The sequence below is a fragment of the Eriocheir sinensis genome, unplaced genomic scaffold, assembly GCF_024679095.1.
Source record: "Eriocheir sinensis breed Jianghai 21 unplaced genomic scaffold, ASM2467909v1 Scaffold380, whole genome shotgun sequence".
In the NCBI taxonomy this organism is placed as follows: Eukaryota; Metazoa; Arthropoda; class Malacostraca; order Decapoda; family Varunidae; genus Eriocheir; species Eriocheir sinensis.
This window is the reverse complement of record NW_026111699.1, coordinates 25,001-41,744: the sequence shown is the minus strand read 5'-3', so window position 1 is coordinate 41,744 and position 16,744 is coordinate 25,001. Positions and strand designations below refer to the sequence as shown.

The 16,744-nt window shown below is 41.2% G+C and overlaps 1 pseudogene; it reads left to right on the top strand.

The window, feature by feature from the left end:
* The first annotated feature begins 2,103 nt into the window (after positions 1–2,103).
* LOC126992000 (ADP-ribosylation factor-like protein 4C) lies at positions 2,104–14,180 on the top strand (annotated as a pseudogene).
* Positions 14,181–16,744: the final 2,564 nt, after the last annotated feature.

Below are 16,744 nucleotides of genomic sequence, written 5' to 3'. Positions count from 1 at the left end.
GTTGTGTGATAAGTTTCCTCTTCAAGTAATGTTTTGTCAAAAGTTTCCTCTCCAGGTAATGTTGTGTTACATGTTTACTTTCCAGGTAATGTTGTGTGATATGTTTCCTTTCCAGGTAATGTTGTTTGATATGTTTCCTTTCCAGGTAATGTTGTGTGATATGTTTCCTTTCCAGGTAATGTTGTGTGATATGTTTCCTCTTGGTAATGTTGTGTGATATGTTTTCCAGGTAATGTTGTGTGATATGTTTCCTCTCATGGTAATGTTGTGTGATATGTTTCCTCTCCAGGTAAGGTTGTGTGATATGTTCCAATTCCAGGTAATGTATTCTGATATGTTCTCTCTCCAGGTAATGTTGTCTGACGTGTTCCTCTCCTAGTAATGTTGTCTGATGTGTTCCCTCTCCAGGTAATGTTATGTGATATGTTTAGTCTCCAGGTAATGTTCTGTGATATGTTTCCCCTCCAGGTAATGTTGTGTGATATGTTCTCTCTCCAGGTAATGTTGTGTGATATGTTCCCTCCGCAGGTAATGTTCTGTGATATGTTCCCTCCTCAGGTAATGTTGTATGATATGTTTCCACTCCAGGTAATGTTTTGTGATATGTTCCTTCTGCAAGTAATGTTATGTGATATGTTCCCGCTCCAGGTAATGTTGTGTAATATGTTTCCTCTCCAAGTAATGTTGTGTCATATGTTCCCTTTCCAGGTAATGTTGTGTGATATGTTCACTTTCCAGGTAATGTTGTGTAATATGTTCCCTCTTCAGGTAATGTTGTGTGATATGTTCCCTCTCCAAGTAATGTTGTGTGATAAGTTCCCGCTCCAGGTAATGTTGTGTGATATGTTCCCTCTTCAGGTAATGCTGTGTGATATGTTCCCTATCCAAGTAATATTGTGTGATAAGTTCCCGCTCCAGGTAATGTTGTGTGATATGTTCCCTCTTCAGGTAATGTTGTGTGATATGTTTCCTCTCCAAGTAATGTTGTGTGGAATGTTCCCTTTCCAGGTAATGTAGTGTGATATGTTTCCTTTATAGGCAATGTTGTGTGATATGTTTCCTCTCCGGGTAATGTTGTGTGATGTTCCCTCTCCAGGTAATGTTGTGTGATATGTTTTCTTTCCAGGTAATGTTGTGTGATATGTTTCCTTTCCTGGTAATGTAGTGTGATATGTTCCCTTTCCAGGTAATGTTGTGCTTTATGTTCCATTTCCAGGTAATGTTGTGTGATATGTCTCCTTTCCAGGTAATGTAGTGTGATATGTTCAATTTCCAAGTAAAGTTGTGTGATATGTTTCCTTTCCAGTTAATGTTGTGTGATATGTTTCCTTTCAAGGTAATATTGTGCGATATATTCCATTTCCAGGTAATGTTGTATGATATGTTTCCTTTCCAGGTAATGTTATGTGATATGATCCCTTTCCAGGTAATGCTGTGTGATATATTCCATCTACAGGTAATAGCTGTGTGATATGTTTCCTTTCAAGGTAATGTTGTGGGATATATTCTCTTTCCAGGTAATGTTGTGTGATATGTTTCCTTTCAAGGTAATGTTGCGTGATATGTTCACTTTCCAGGTAATGTTGTGTGATATGTTCCCTCTCCAGGTAATGTTGTGTGATATATTCCCTATCCAGGTAACGTTGTGTGATATGTTTCCTTTCAAGGTAATGTTGAGTGATATGTTCCTTTTCCAGGTAATGTTGTGTGATATGTTTCCTTTCAAGGTAATGTTGTGTGATATATTCCCTCTCCAGGTAACGTTGTGTGATATGTTTCCTTTCAAGGTAATGTTGTGTGATATGTTCCCTCTCCAGGTAATGTTGTGTGATATGTTCCCTCTCCAGGTAATGTTCTGTGATATGTTCCCTCTCCAGGTAATGTTGTGTGATATGTTCCCTTTCCAGGTAATGTTGTGTGATATGTTCCCTCTCCAGGTAATGTTCTGTGATATGTTCCCTTTCCAGGTAATATTATGTGCTATGTTTCCTTCCAAGGAAATGTTGTGTGATATATTTAATTTCAAGGTAATGTTGTGTGATATGTTCCCTTTCAAGGTAATGTTTTTTTGATATGTCTCCTTTCCAGGTAATGGTGTGTGATATGCCCTCTCCAGGTAAGTTTGTGTGATATGTTCCTCTCCAGGTAATGTTGTGTGATAAGTTCCTCTCCAGGTAATGTTGTGTGATATGTTCCTCTTCAGGCAATGTTGTGTGATATGTTCCTCTCCAGGTAATGTTATGTGTTATGTTCCCTCTCAGGTAATGTTGTGATATGTTCCTCTCCAGGAAATGTTGTGTGATATGGTCCTCTCCAGGTAATGTTGTGTGATATGTTCCTCTCAGGTAATGTTGTGTGATATGTTCCCTCTCCAGGTAATGTTGTGTGATATGTTTCCTTTCAAGGTAATGTTGTGTGATATGTTCCCTCTCCAGGTAATGTTGTGTGATATTTTTCCTCTCCAGGTAATGTTGTGTGATATGTTTCCTCTCCAGGTAATGTTGTGTGATATGTTCCCTCTAAAGGTAATGTTGTGTGATATGTTCCCTCTCAAGGTAATGTTGTGTGATATGTTCCCTCTCCAGGTAATGTTGTGTGATATGTTCCCTCTCCAGTCAATGTTCTGTGATATGTTCCCTCTCCAGGTAATGTCGTGTGATATGTTTCCTCTCCAGGGAATGTTGTGTGATATGTTTCCTTTCCAGGTAATGTTGTGTGATATGTTCCCTCTCCAGATAATGTTGTGTGATATGTTTTCTTTCCAGGTAATGTTGTGTGTATTTTTCCTCTCCAGGTAATGTTGTGTGATATGTTCCCTCTCCAGGTAATGTTGTGTGATATGTTTCCTTTCAAGGTAATGTTGTGTGAAATGTTCCCTCTCCAGGTAATGTTGTGTGATATGTTCCCTCTCCAGGTAATGTTGTCATATGTTTCCTTTCAAGGTAATGTAGTGTGATATGTTTCCTTTCCAGGTAATGTTGTGTGATATGTTTCCTTTCAAGGTAATATTGTGTGATATGTTCCATTTCCAGGTAATGTTGTGTGATATGTTCCCTTTCCAGGTAATGTTGTGTGATATGTTTCCTTTCCAGGTAATGTTGTGTGATATGTTCCATTTCCAGGTAATGTTGTGTGATGTGTTCCCTTTCCAGTTAATGTAGTGTGATATGTTCCCTTTCCAGGTAATGTTGTGTGATATGTTCCCTTACCAGGTAATGTTGTGTGATGTGTTCCCTTTCCAGGTAATGTTGTGTGATGTGTTCCCTTTCCAGGTAATGTTGTGTGATATGTTCCCTTTCCAGGTAATGTTGTGTGATGTGTTCCCTTTCCAGGTAATGTTGTGTGATGTGTTCCCTTTCCAGGTAATGTTGTGTGATATGTTTCCTCTCCAGGTAATGTTGTGTGACATGTTTCCTCTCCAGGTAATGTTGTGTGATATGTTCCCTTACCAGGTAATGTTGTGTGATATGTTCCCTTTCCAGGTAATGTTGTGTGATATGTTCTCTCTCCAGGTAATGTTGTGTGATATGTTTCCTTTCAAGGTAATGTAGTGTGATATGTTTCCTTTCCAGGTAATGTTGTGTGATATGTTTCCTTTCAAGGTAATATTGTGTGATATGTTCCATTTCCAGGTAATGTTCTATGATATGTTTCCTTTCAAGGTAATGTTGTGTGTTATGTCCTTTCCAGGCCTTTCAGGTAATGTTGTGTGATATGTTTCCTTTCCAGGTAATGTTGTGTGATATGTTTCCTTTCCAGGTAATGTTGTGTGATATGTTTCCTTTCCAGGTAATGTTGTGTGATATGTTACCTTTCCAGGTAATGTTGTGTGATATGTTTCCTATCCAGGTAATGTTGTGTGATATGTTTCCTTTCCAGGTAATGTTGTGTGATATGTTCCCTTTCCAGGTAATGTTGTGTGATATGTTCCCTTTGCAGGTAATGTTGTGTGATATGTTCCCTTTCCAGGTAATGTTGTGTGATATGTTTCCTCTCCAGGTAATGTTGTGTGATATGTTCCCTTTCCAGGTAATGTTGTGTGATATGTTCTTTTTCAGGTAACGTTGTGTGATATGTTCCCTCTCCAGGTAATGTTGTGTGATATGTTTCCTTTCCAGGTAATGTTTTCTGATATGTTCCGTCTCCAGGTAATGTTGTGTGATATGCTCCCTCTCCAGGTAATGTTCTGTGATATGTCCTATTTCCAGGTAATGTTGTGTGATATGTTCCCTTTAGAGGTAATGTTGTGTTTTATGTTCCATTTCCAAGTAATGTTGTTTGAAATGTTTCCTTTCCAGGTAATGTTGTGTGATATGTTTCCTTTCCATGTAATTTAGTGTGATATGTTCCCTATCCAGGTAATGTTGTGTGATATGTTTCCTCTCCAGGTAATGTTGTGTGATTTGTTCCTTCTCCAGGTAATGTTGTGTGATATGTTTCCTTTCCAGGTAATGTTGTGTGATATGTTTCCTATCCAGGTAATGTTGTGTGATATGTTACATATCCAGGTAATGTTGTGTGATATGTTTCCTCTCCAGGTAATGTTGTGTGATATGTTCCCTTTCCAGGTAATGTTGTGTGATGTGTTCCCTTTCCAGGTAATGTTGTGTGATATGTTCCCTTACCAGGTAATGTTGTGTGATATGTTCCCTTTCCAGGTAATGTTGTGTGATATGTTCTCTCTCCAGGTAATGTTGTGTGATATGTTTCATTTCAAGGTAATGTTGTGTGATATGTTTTTGTGTGATTAATGTTGTGTGATATGTTTCCTTTCAAAATGTTGTGTGATATGTTCCTCTCCAGGTAATGTTGTGTGATATGTTAATGTTGTGATATGTTTCCCTTTCCAGGTAATGTTGTGTGATATGTTCCTTTCAGGTAATGTTGTGTGATATGTTTCCTCTCCAGGTAATGTTGTGTGATATCTCTCCAGGTAATGTTGTGATATGTTTCCTCTCCAGGTAATGTTGTGTGATATGTTTCCTTTCAAGGTAATGTTGTGTTATATGTTTCCTTTCAGGTAATGTTGTGTGATATGTTTCCTTTCAGGTAATGCTGTGTGATATGTTCCTTTCCAGGTAATGTTGTATGATATGTTTCTTCAGGTAATGTTGTGTGATATGTTCCCTTTCCAGGTAATGTTGTGTGATATGTCCTTTCAAGGTAAAAGGTGTATATGTTGTGTGAATGTAGTGTGGTGTGGATAAAGAGAGGATCTGTTGTGTGATATGTTTCATTTCAAGGTAATGTTGTGTGATATGTTTTCTTTCAAGGTAATATTATGTGATATGTTCCTTTTCCAGGTAATGTTGTGTGATATGTTTCCTTTCAAGGTAATGTTGTGTGATATATTCCCTCTCCAGGTAATGTTGTTTCATATGTTTCTTTTCAAGGTAACGTTGTGTGATATGTTCCCTCTCAAGGTAATGTTGTGTGATATGTTCTTTTTCAGGTAACGTTGTGTGATATGTTCCCTCTCCAGGTAATGTTGTGTGATATGTCCTTTTTCAGGTAACGTCGTGTGATATGTTCCCTCTCCAGGTAATGTTGTGTGATATGTTCTTTTTCAGGTAAGGTTGTGTGGTTTCCTCTCCAGGTAATGTTGTGTGATATTTTCCCTCGCCAGGTAACGTTGTGTGATATGTTCCCTCTCCACGTAATGTTGTGTGATATGTTCCCTCTTCAGGTAATGTTGTGTGATATGTTCATTCTCCAGGTAATGTCGTGTGATATGTTTCCTCTCCAGGTAATGTTGTGTGATATGTTCCCTCTCCAGGTAATGTCGTGTGATATGTTTCCTCTCCAGGTAATGTTGTGTGATATGTTTCCTCTCCAGGTAATGTTGTGTGATATGTTCCCTCTCCAGGTAATGTTGTGTGATATGTTCCCTCTCCAGGTAATGTTGTGTGAAATGTTCCCCCTCCAGGTAATGTTGTGTGAAATGTTCCCTCTCCAGGTAATGTTGTGTGATATGTTCCCTCTCCAGGTAATGTTGTGTGATATGTTCCCTCTCCAGGTAATGTTGTGTGATATCTTCCCTCTCCAGTTAATGTTGTGTGATATGTTCTTTTTTCAGGTAACGTTGTGTGATATGTTCCCTCTCCCGTAATGTTGTGTGATATGTTCCCTCTTCAGGTAATGTTGTGTGATATGTTCCCGCTCCCGGTAATGTTGTGTGATATATTCCCTTTCCAGGTAATTTTATGTGATATGTTCCCTCTTCAGGTAATGTTGTGTGATATGTTCCCGCTCCAGGTAATGTTGTGTGATATGTTCCCTTTCCAGGTAATGTTATGTGATATATTCCCTCTTCAGGTAATGTTGTGTGATATGTTCCCTCTCCAGGTAATCTTGTGTGATATGTTCCCTCTTTAGGTAGTGTTGTGTGATATGTTCCCTCTTCAGGTAATGTTGTGTGATATGTTCCCTCTCCAAGTAATGTTGTGTGATATGTTCCCTTTCCAGGTAATGTAGTGTGATATGTTTCCTTTCCAGGCAATGTTGTGTGATATGTTCCCTCTCCACGTAATGTTGTGTGATATATTCCCTCTCCAGGTAAAGTTGTGTGATATGTTACCTCTCCGGGTAATGTTGTGTGATGTTCCTTCTCCAGGTAACGTTGTGTGATATGTTTCCTTTCCAGGTAATGTTGTGTGATATGTTTACTATCCAGGTAATGTTGTATGAAATGTTCCCTCTCCAGGTAATGTTGTGTGATATGTTTCCTCTCCAGGTAATGTTCTGTGATATGTTTACTATCCAGGTAATGTTGTATGAAATGTTCCCTCTCCAAGTAATGTTGTGTGATAAGTTTCCATTCCAGGTAATGTTGTGTGATATGTTTCCTCTCCAGGTAATGTTGTGTGATAAGCTTACTCTCCAGGTAATGTTGTGTGATATGTCTCCTTTCCAGGTAATGTTGTGTGATATGTTTCCTTTCCAGGCAACGTAGTGTGATATGTTCCCTCTCCAAGTAATGTTATGTGAAATGTTCCCTCTCCAGGTAATGTTGTGTGATAAATTTATACTCCAGGTAATGTTGTGTGATAAGTTTCATTTCCAAGTAATGTAGTGTGATATGTTTACTCTCCAGGTAATGTTGTGTGATATGTTTCTTTTCAGGGTAATGTTGTGTGATATGTTTCCTCTCCAGGTAATGTTGTGTGATATGTTTTCTCTCCAGATAATGTTGTGTGATATGTTTCCTCTCCAGGTAATGTTGTGTGATATGTTTCCTTTCCAGGTAGTGTTGTGTGTATGTTTCCTCTCCAGGCAATGTTGTGTGATATGTTTCCTATCCAGGTAATGTTGTGTGATATGTTCCCTCTCCAGGTAATGTTGTGTGATATGTTTCCTCTCCAAGTAATATTGTGTGATATGTTCCCTCTCCAGGTAATGTTGTGTGATATGTTCCCTCTCCAGGTAATGTTGTGTGATATGTTCCCTCTCAAGGTAATGTTGTGTGATATGTTTCCTTTCCAGGTAATATTGTGTGATATGTTTCCTCTCCAGGTAATGTTGTGTGATATGTTCCCTCTCAAGGTAATGTTGTGGGATATGTTCCCTCTCCAGGTAATGTTGTGTGATATGTTCCCTTTCAAGGTAATGTTGTGTGATATGTTCCCTCTCCAGGTAATGTTGTGTGATATGTTCCCTTTCAAGGTAATGTTGTGTGATATGTTCCCTTTCCAGGTAATGTTGTGTGATATGTTTCCATTCAAGGTAATGTTGTGTGATATGTTCCCTCTCCAGGTAATGTTGTGTGATATGTTCCCTCTCCAGGTAATGTTGTGTGATATGTTTCCTTTCAAGACAATATAGTGTGAAATGTTTCCTTTCCAGGTAATGTTGTGTGATAAGGTTCCTTTAAAGGTAATATTGTGTGATATGTTCAATTTCTAGGTAATGTTGTGTGATAAGTTTCCTTTCAAGGTAATATTGTGTGATATGTTTCCTTTCAAGGTAATGTTGTGTGATATATTCCCTTTCCAGGTAATATTGTGTGATATGTTTCCTTTCAAGGTAATGTTGTGTGATATGTTCCTTTCCTGGTAATGTTGTGTGATATGTTTTCTTTCAAGGTAATGTTGTGTGATATGTTCCTTTTCCAGGTAATGTTGTGTGATATGTTTCCTTTCAAGGTAATGTGTTGTGATATATTCCCTCTCCAGGTAACGTTGTGTGATATGTTTCCTTTTCAGGTAATGTTGAGTGATATGTTCTTTTTCAGGTAACGTTGTGTGATATGTTCCCTCTCCAGGTAATGTTGTGTGATATGTTCCCTCTCCAGGTAATGTTGTGTGATATGTTCCCTCTCCAGGTAATGGTTTGTGATATGTTCCCTCTCCAGGTAATGTTGTGTGCTATGTTTCCTTCCAAGGAAATGTTGTGTGATATGTTTCCTTTCCAGGTAATGTTGTGTGATATGTTCCCTCTCCAGGTAATGTTGTGTGATATGTTCCCTCTCCAGGTAATGTTGTGTGATATGTTTCCTTTCAAGGTAATGTTGTGTGATATGTTCCCTTTCCTGGTAATGTTGTGTGATATGTTTTCTTTCAAGGTAATGTTGTGTGATATGTTCCTTTTCCAGGTAATGTTGTGTGATATGTTTCCTTTCAAGGTAATGTGTTGTGATATGTTCTTTTTCAGGTAACGTTGTGTGATATGTTTCCTTTTAAGGTAATGTTGTGTGATATGTTCCCTCTCCAGGTAATGTTGTGTGATATGTTCCCTCTCCAGGTAATGTTGTGTGATATGTTCCCTCTCCAGGTAATGGTTTGTGATATGTTCCCTCTCCAGGTAATGTTGTGTGCTATGTTTCCTTCCAAGGAAATGTTGTGTGATATGTTCCCTCTCCAGGTAATGTTGTGTGCTATGTTTCCTTCCAAGGTAATGTTGTGTGAAATGTTTCCTTTCAAGGTAATGTTGTGTGATATGTTCCCTTTCAAGGTAATGTTTTTTTATATGTCTCCTTTCCAGGTAATGGTGTGTGATATGTTCCCTCTCCAGGTAATGTTGTGTGATATGTTCCCTTTCCAGGTAAGGTTGTGTGATATGTTTCATTTCCAGGTAATGTTGTGTGATACGTTCCCATTCCAGTTTATGTTGTGTGATCTGTTTCCTTTCAAGGTAATGTTATGTGATATGTTCCCTCTCAAGGTAATGTTGTGTGATATTTTTTCTTTCCAGGTAATGTTGTGTGTTATGTTTCCTTTCCATGTAATGGTGTATGATATGTTCCTTCTCCTGGTAATGTTGTGTGTTATGTTCCCTTTCCAGGTAATGGTGTATGATATGTTCCTTCTCCAGGTAATGTTGTGTGATATGTTCCCTTTCAAGGTAATGTTGTGTGATATGTTTCCTTTCCAGGTAATGTTGTGTGATATGTTCTCTTTCAGGGTAATGTTGTGTGATATGTTTTCTTTCCAGGTAATGTTGTGTGATATGTTCTCTTTCCAGGTAATGTTTTGTGATATGTTTCCTTTCCAGGTAATGTTGTGTGATATGTTTCCTTTCCAGGTAATGTTGTCTGATATGTTCCCTCTCCAGGTACTGTTGTGTGATATGTTTCCTTTTCATGTAATGTTGTCTGATATGTTCCCTCTCCAAGTAATGTTGTGTGATATGTTTCCTTTCAAGGTTATGTTGTGTGACATGTATCCTTTCAAGGTAATGTTGTGTGATATGTTCCCTTTCAAGGTCATGTTGTGTGACATGTATCCTTTCCAGGTAATGTTGTGTGATATGTTTCCTTTCAAGGTCATGTTGTGTGATATGTTTCCTGAGCAGGTAATGTTGTGTGATATGTTTTCTTTCCAGGTAATGTTGTGTGATATGTTTCCTTTGCAGGTAATGTTGTGTGATATGTTCCCTTTCCAGGTAATGTTGTGTGATATGTTCCCTCTCCAGGTAATAGTTTTGTGATATGTTTCCTTTCAAGGTAATGCTGTGTGATATGTTCCCTTTCCAGGTAATGTTGTGTGATATATTTCCTTTCCAGGTAATGTTGTGTGATATGTTTCCTCTCCAGGTAATGTTGTGTGATATGTTTCCTCTCCAGGTAATGTTGTGTGATATGTTTCCTTTCAAGGTAATGTTGTGTGATATGATCCCTACCAATGTTGTGTGATATGTTTCCTTTCAAGGTAATGTTGTGTGATATGTTCCCTCTCCAGGTAATGTTGTGTGATATGTTCCCTCTCCAGGTAATGTTGTGTGATATGTTTCCTCGCTAGCTAATGTTGTGTGATATGTTCCCTCTCCAGGTAATGTTGTGTGATATGTTCCCTCTCCAGGTAATGTTGTGTGATATGTTCCCTCTCCCGGTAATGTTGTGTAATATGTTCCCTCTCCAGGTAATGTTGTGTGGTATGTTCCCTCTCCAGGTATTGTTGTGTGGTATGTTCCCTCCCCAGGTATTGTTGTGTGATATGTTCCCTCTCCAGGTATTGTTGTGTGGTATGTTCCCTCTCCAGGTAATGGTGTGTTATATGTTCCCTCTCCAGGTATTGTTGTGTGATATGTTCCCTCTCCAGGTAAGGTTGTGTGATATGTTCCCTCTCCAGGTATTGTTGTGTGATATGTTCCCTCTCCAGGTAATGTTGTGTTATATGTTCCCTCTCCAGGTATTGTTGTGTGATATGTTCCCTCTTCAGGTAATGTTGTGTGATATGTTCCTTCTCCAGGTAATGTTGTGTGATATGTTTCCTTTCCAGGTAATGTTGTGTGATATGTTTCCTCGCTAGGTAATGTTGTGTGATATGTTCCCTCTCCACGTAATGTTGTGTGATACGTTTCCTCTCTAGGTAATGTTGTGTTATATGTTTCCTTTCCAGGTAATGTTGTGTGATATGTTTCCTCTCCAGGTAATCTTGTGTGATATGTTTCCTCTCCAGGTAATGTTGTGTGATGTTCCCTCTCCAGGTAATGTTGTGTGATATGTTTCCTTTCCAGGTAAGGTTGTGTGATATGTTTCCAGGTAATGTTATGTGATATGTTTCCAGGTAATGTCGTGTGATATGTTTCCACGTAAAGTCATGTGATATGTTTCCAGGTAATGTCGTGTGATATGTTTCCACGTAATGTCGTGCGATATGTTTCCACGTAATGTCGTGTGATATGCTTCCAGGTAATGTCGTGTGATATGTTTCCAGGTAATGTCGTGTGATATGCTTCCACGTAATGTCGTGTGATATGCTTCCAGGTAATGTCGTGTGATATGTTTCCAGGTTATGTCGTGTGATATGTTTCCAGGTAATGTCGTGTGATATGTTTCCAGGTAATGTCGTGTGATATGCTTCCACGTAATGTCGTGTGATATGCTTCCAGGTAATGTCGTGTGATATGCTTCCAGGTAATGTCGTGTGATATGTTTCCAGGTAATGTCGTGTGATATGCTTCCAGGTAATGTCGTGTGATATGTTTCCAGGTAATGTCGTGTGATATGTTTCCAGGTAATGTCGTGTGATATGCTTCCACGTAATGTCGTGTGATATGTTTCCAGGTAATGTCGTGTGATATGTTTCCAGGTAATGTCGTGTGATATGTTTCCAGGTAATGTCGTGTGATATGTTTCCAGGTAATGTCGTGTGATATGCTTCCAGGTAATGTCGTGTGATATGCTTCCAGGTAATGTCGTGTGATATGTTTCCAGGTAATGTCGTGTGAAATGTTTCCAAGTAATGTTGTGTGATATGTTTCCAAGTAATGTCGTGTGAAATGTTTCCGAGTAATGTCGTATGATATGTGGTGTTGGCCACGGTTCGTCTAACCCACTAACCGCTGATTAGCGAGGCAAGTTTTTTCATTAGGTGATTAGATTTTTCGTTAACTTTGTAAAGTGTTAGTGAACCAATTAGCTTCAGCTGAATATAGTTCCTCGTCCGCTAATTTTAAGTCCACTAAAAAAATCATACAGGTTTGTGGGCAGACACAGCACCCGCTGAGCCACATGGCGCAATAATTCCAGGGCTTCCATTTTTGGGTAAATTAATCATTAAAATAGGGTAACTGGACGCTTATTAGTGAAATCTATTGTCGAAGCTACAACTCATTGAAATTTCAGTTCACTAGGTCTGTTTTTAAGGATTTTAGAGCCAAAATACTAAACCGAAGATAAATCCATATTCAGTAAAATAGCGGTTAGCGGTTAGCGTTAGCTTTCAATAATTTCTTTATCGGTTTAGCGGTTTAGCATATGCGAAGCTAATATTATAGTCAGTAGATTACCAATTAGCGAAGCTAACTTTTTGGTTAGCGGTGCCCACTTCCAACACGTTGCAGCGTCTACTCTGTGACTGTTGAGTAGTGTACTCCGTAGAGTGCCCAACGCTGTCTGCTACTCCAGCTGAGCAGTGGACTGTTTTAGGCTACTACTCAGAAGGCTGCACTGTATCAACTGTGTTGCCTACTGTAGAATGCTACGTAGCAACTCACAGGGGTACTTTGTAGGCCACTTACAGGGCACTCTGGCTACTCAGACAAATGGCTGAGGAAAAGGAGGAGGAGGAGGGGGAGGAGGAGGAGGAGGAGGGGGAGGAGGAGGAGGAGGAGGAGGAGGAGGAGGGTGGCCAGGATGAATGTGAGAGTGGCGGCACGCGTGTGGCATGCGGCGGCCGGCCAGGCCAGTGTGGCTATGTGCGGGTTAGCAGGTGGACACGGGCAGTGCGCACACCGCCGCGCCGCGCCTCGCCACACATACAGCTGTTGGGGCAGGAGCTGCGGGGCCTCGTGGGCGGCGTGCTGGGCGTGGGCCGCGTGGTGGCGGCGGGGCTGGCGGGCCTGGCGGGGCTCGTGGCGGGGCCGCCCACACTGGTGCTCGTGGGCCTCGACTCGTCGGGCAAGACCACGGCGCTGCTGCGGCTCAAGTACGGCCACTACGTGAACGCCGTGCCCACCGTCGGCTCCAACTGTGAATGTTTGCGGCGCGGCGGCTGCTCCTGGGTGGCATGGGACGTGGGCGGCGCTGAGCGCGTGCGGCCCCTTTGGCGCGCCTACACGCGCGGCGCCGACGCGGTGCTGTTCGTGGTGGATGCCAGCAGCGGCGACGAGCGGCTGGAGGAGGCGGGCCACGAGTTGCACGTCCTGGTGCGCCGGCAAGCGGCACAGAGCGCCGCGCTGCGCCGCTCACGGCCGCCGCTGCTGGTGCTGGCCAACAAACAGGATCTGCCGGGGGCCAGGACGCCCGCCGCCATGGCTGACGCCCTCGGCCTGCACGACCTGCCGCCCGCCCAGCCTTGCACCCGCCTGTGCCGTCACCGGCGAGGGTCTGCCCGAGGCCATGGACCTCCTGCGCCGCCTCCTCCTCAAGGCACGCCTTAGCCTCGCTCTCACGGGGCTGACTTGCGGGTCACCCTATGCTCCCCGCCGCCTCCACCTCCTTTAGTTTATCCCTGCCCAGCCCCGCACCAAACCCCTGGACCCCCGAGGTGTGAGGCGATGGAGCCCGAGTACTCGTATGGGGACAGGCGGGGAACTACAGACAACTGAGTGCCACTGGTGGCTGACATATGTGATAATGTGTGTGTGTATGTATGTGTGTGTGTGTGTGTGTGTGTGTGTGTGTGTGTGTGTAAAGCGTGCATGCAGTGTTTGAAGGAGTGTATTTATAATATTTATTGTGCAATAGCCAGAAACGTCACACATACACAAGCACGTAGCCCGTACCCAGAGATCCGTCACTTGTGAGTCGCTCATCCGGGAAAAGTAATAGTTGGCAATCGTGAGACCATTGTGTGATCAGACCATTACACACACACACACACACACACACACACACACACACACACACACACACACACACACACACCGCTCCGGTAGCTCAATCGGTTAGAGCGCAGCGCTGCAAGGCTTCACGGTCAAACAGGCGGCGGTTCGAGCCCCGCTCAGGCCGGATTCTTTCCGTTGACTAGGAGTGGTTACTGTCCCCCCTTGAGCAAGGGGGATGGGGTGTGTGGTGTGTGAGGTCCTGGCTGTACCCAGAGATCGACGATAATGAGCATGCACTTCCTCGTGTCGGGAGGGTACCTGCTGGCGAAAGCGAGTCCAACTCGTGATCAGGCCTTGGTGAGTTACACACACACACACACACACACACACACACACACACACACACACACACACACACACACACACACACACACACACACACACACACACACACACACACACACACACACACACACACACACACACACACACACACACACACACACACACACACACACACACACACACACACACACACACACAACAGGCTCTGGTCAGTGTTACATGTAGTACAACTGTATTATACGTGCGCGCATCCCTTGAGACAAATGTATATGTAAATAGCCGTATTTATAAAGATGTAGGAAATATATTTTGTTATACTGTTGAAACTATGTGGAAGTATTATTATCTTTACCACTCTTCTATCGATCTACGTTGGACGCGCACAGAAACTAATTGTCTCCTTTCATCATTATTGGCCAAAGCCAGGCACGGAAAAAAACGAGAAAAACAAGAACAACAGCACCATAAAAAATACGTGTAGAAAGGAAGAACCAGATTAAGAACTAGAAAAAGATCAAGAACACGAATAACTAGAAGAACCAGCAGATCAAGAACAGGAGGAAGAACAAGAACCAGTAAAAATAAGAGGAAAAAAAACACAGACGGAGAAAGTGAACGTAAACAACATTACAAAGAGCAGTATATTATAACTAACCGCGTGACCTGCTATGCCTCCTGACCCTCCCTGACCTGACCTGACCTCTTGTTTACCATGACCGTGACCTCTGACCGCTCGTGACTCTTTATGACCCCCGCTGTCCCCACCAAAACAACCGAACAGAGAGCTTCAAAACATCTATTGACCCTCTTGGTAAAGTAACACGCAAACAGGTGATGTGGTGGTGGTGGTGGTAGTAGTAGTAGTAGTAGTAGTAGTAGTAGTAGTAGTAGTTGAAGTAGTAGTTGAAGTGATAATAGATGTAGTTGTTACTGTTGTTGTTGTAATAGTAGTAGTAGAAGTAGTAGCAGCAGTAGTAGTAGTAGTACTAGTAGTAGAAGTAGTAGTAGTAGTGGTTACTGTTGTTGTTGTTGTTGTTGTAGCACGAAGAAAAAGAAAAAATAGAAAAATAAAAGAAGAAAAAGAAAGAAAGGAAAAGAAAAAAAACAAAAAACAAAAAAGACAACAAAACAAGAAAAGAAAGAAAGGAAAAACAAGAACAAATGCAAAAACAAAACAAAACAACAAAACAAGAACAAAAACAAAACATAAAAAAAAAAAAAAAAGGAGAGCAAAACAGAGCACCCACACAAAACGTTGGTTACTCAGGAGAAAGCCGCCAGAAACGTTCATCACAGCCCCACCAACACACACACACGCGGCACTGGAGAAAGCGTCGATGATTTCACGTTGGGCGACACGCTGGCGGCTGGTTCATATAACTATCCATTTAACAAGTTTCTCTCTTAGCTTCCAGGACTTTTTTATAACTTAATTCCATATCATATTTTTCTATCTCTTAACACAACTCCCAGACCTTGTAAGCATAACTGAATTTCGCATCATATATTAATTTATCTCTACCACAATTCCAAGGTATTTTCAATGTATCTTTCACTTTAACCTCATATTGTATTTATTTTATTTATTTACAAGCTTCTCTCTCACACACGGCTTCCATATTTTTTTATTTTTTATTATAACTGAATTTCACATCATATATTCATTCATCTCTGACACAGTTCCAAGGTGCTGTCTGTGTATCTTTCAGTTTAACCTCATATTGTATTTATTTTGTTTATTTACAAGCTTTCTTCTCTCACACAGTTTCCAGATTTTTTTATGACAGGATTTCACATCATTTATTTATTTCTGACATAGTTCCAAGATGCTTTCTATGTATCTCTTAGTTTACCATTGTTATTTCGTGTATTTAATTTCTTTCACACGGCTTTCATAGTTTCCAAGCATCATTAAACTTAAAACAATATTATTCTGTTTATTTTCTCTCTCTCATGGTTTATATAACCTCTAAGTATCAATATGATTCATCAATAGCTTATTGTTGCAAGTAAACAACAAAGGAGAAGGGAGGACCTACTTTAACTCACCTGCATCGAGTATATATTAAGTATTGGCTTCGTATACCGTCTAACTTGGTATGTCCCTCTAATTATACGCATTATTTATCACTCTTTAGCATAACAACATCTAATTAATTACATGCATTCTTAATCATATCTAGCGTAACAACATCATTAGTAGACAAATCGCTAAGATAACACAAACTACCTTTCTACTGGGTGACTGAAGTGGTAGCGTGCTGGGCCCACATTCACCACGTGATGGACGACACGAGTTCGAATCCCCACGCTATCACCTCGGATTTTTCAGTTACCGCCGAGTGGCTTAAAACTACCAATGCACATGCTGTCCTGAAGACCACCCATCAACCCGGACTCTAGAGGAAACCGTCCAAGAATCAAGAACGAGTTCCGGGGGGCAGCATGAGCCCAGAGAAGATGGCACCACTATAAACACTTGCCTGCGCCATGACGGGCTGGGGCCGAATACCATCCAGGATCCTCAAGCAAGCCTACCGGCGCAATAGGCGGATACGTAAAAAAAAAAAAAAAACAGCCTATGCAATAAGTATCAAGCATTAAGTTTATCGGTTCCGTCTGTCCTTCAAATTATAGTACTCATTCCTTAACATAACATCATCAGCATAACATCATTAGTAGAGATATAGCT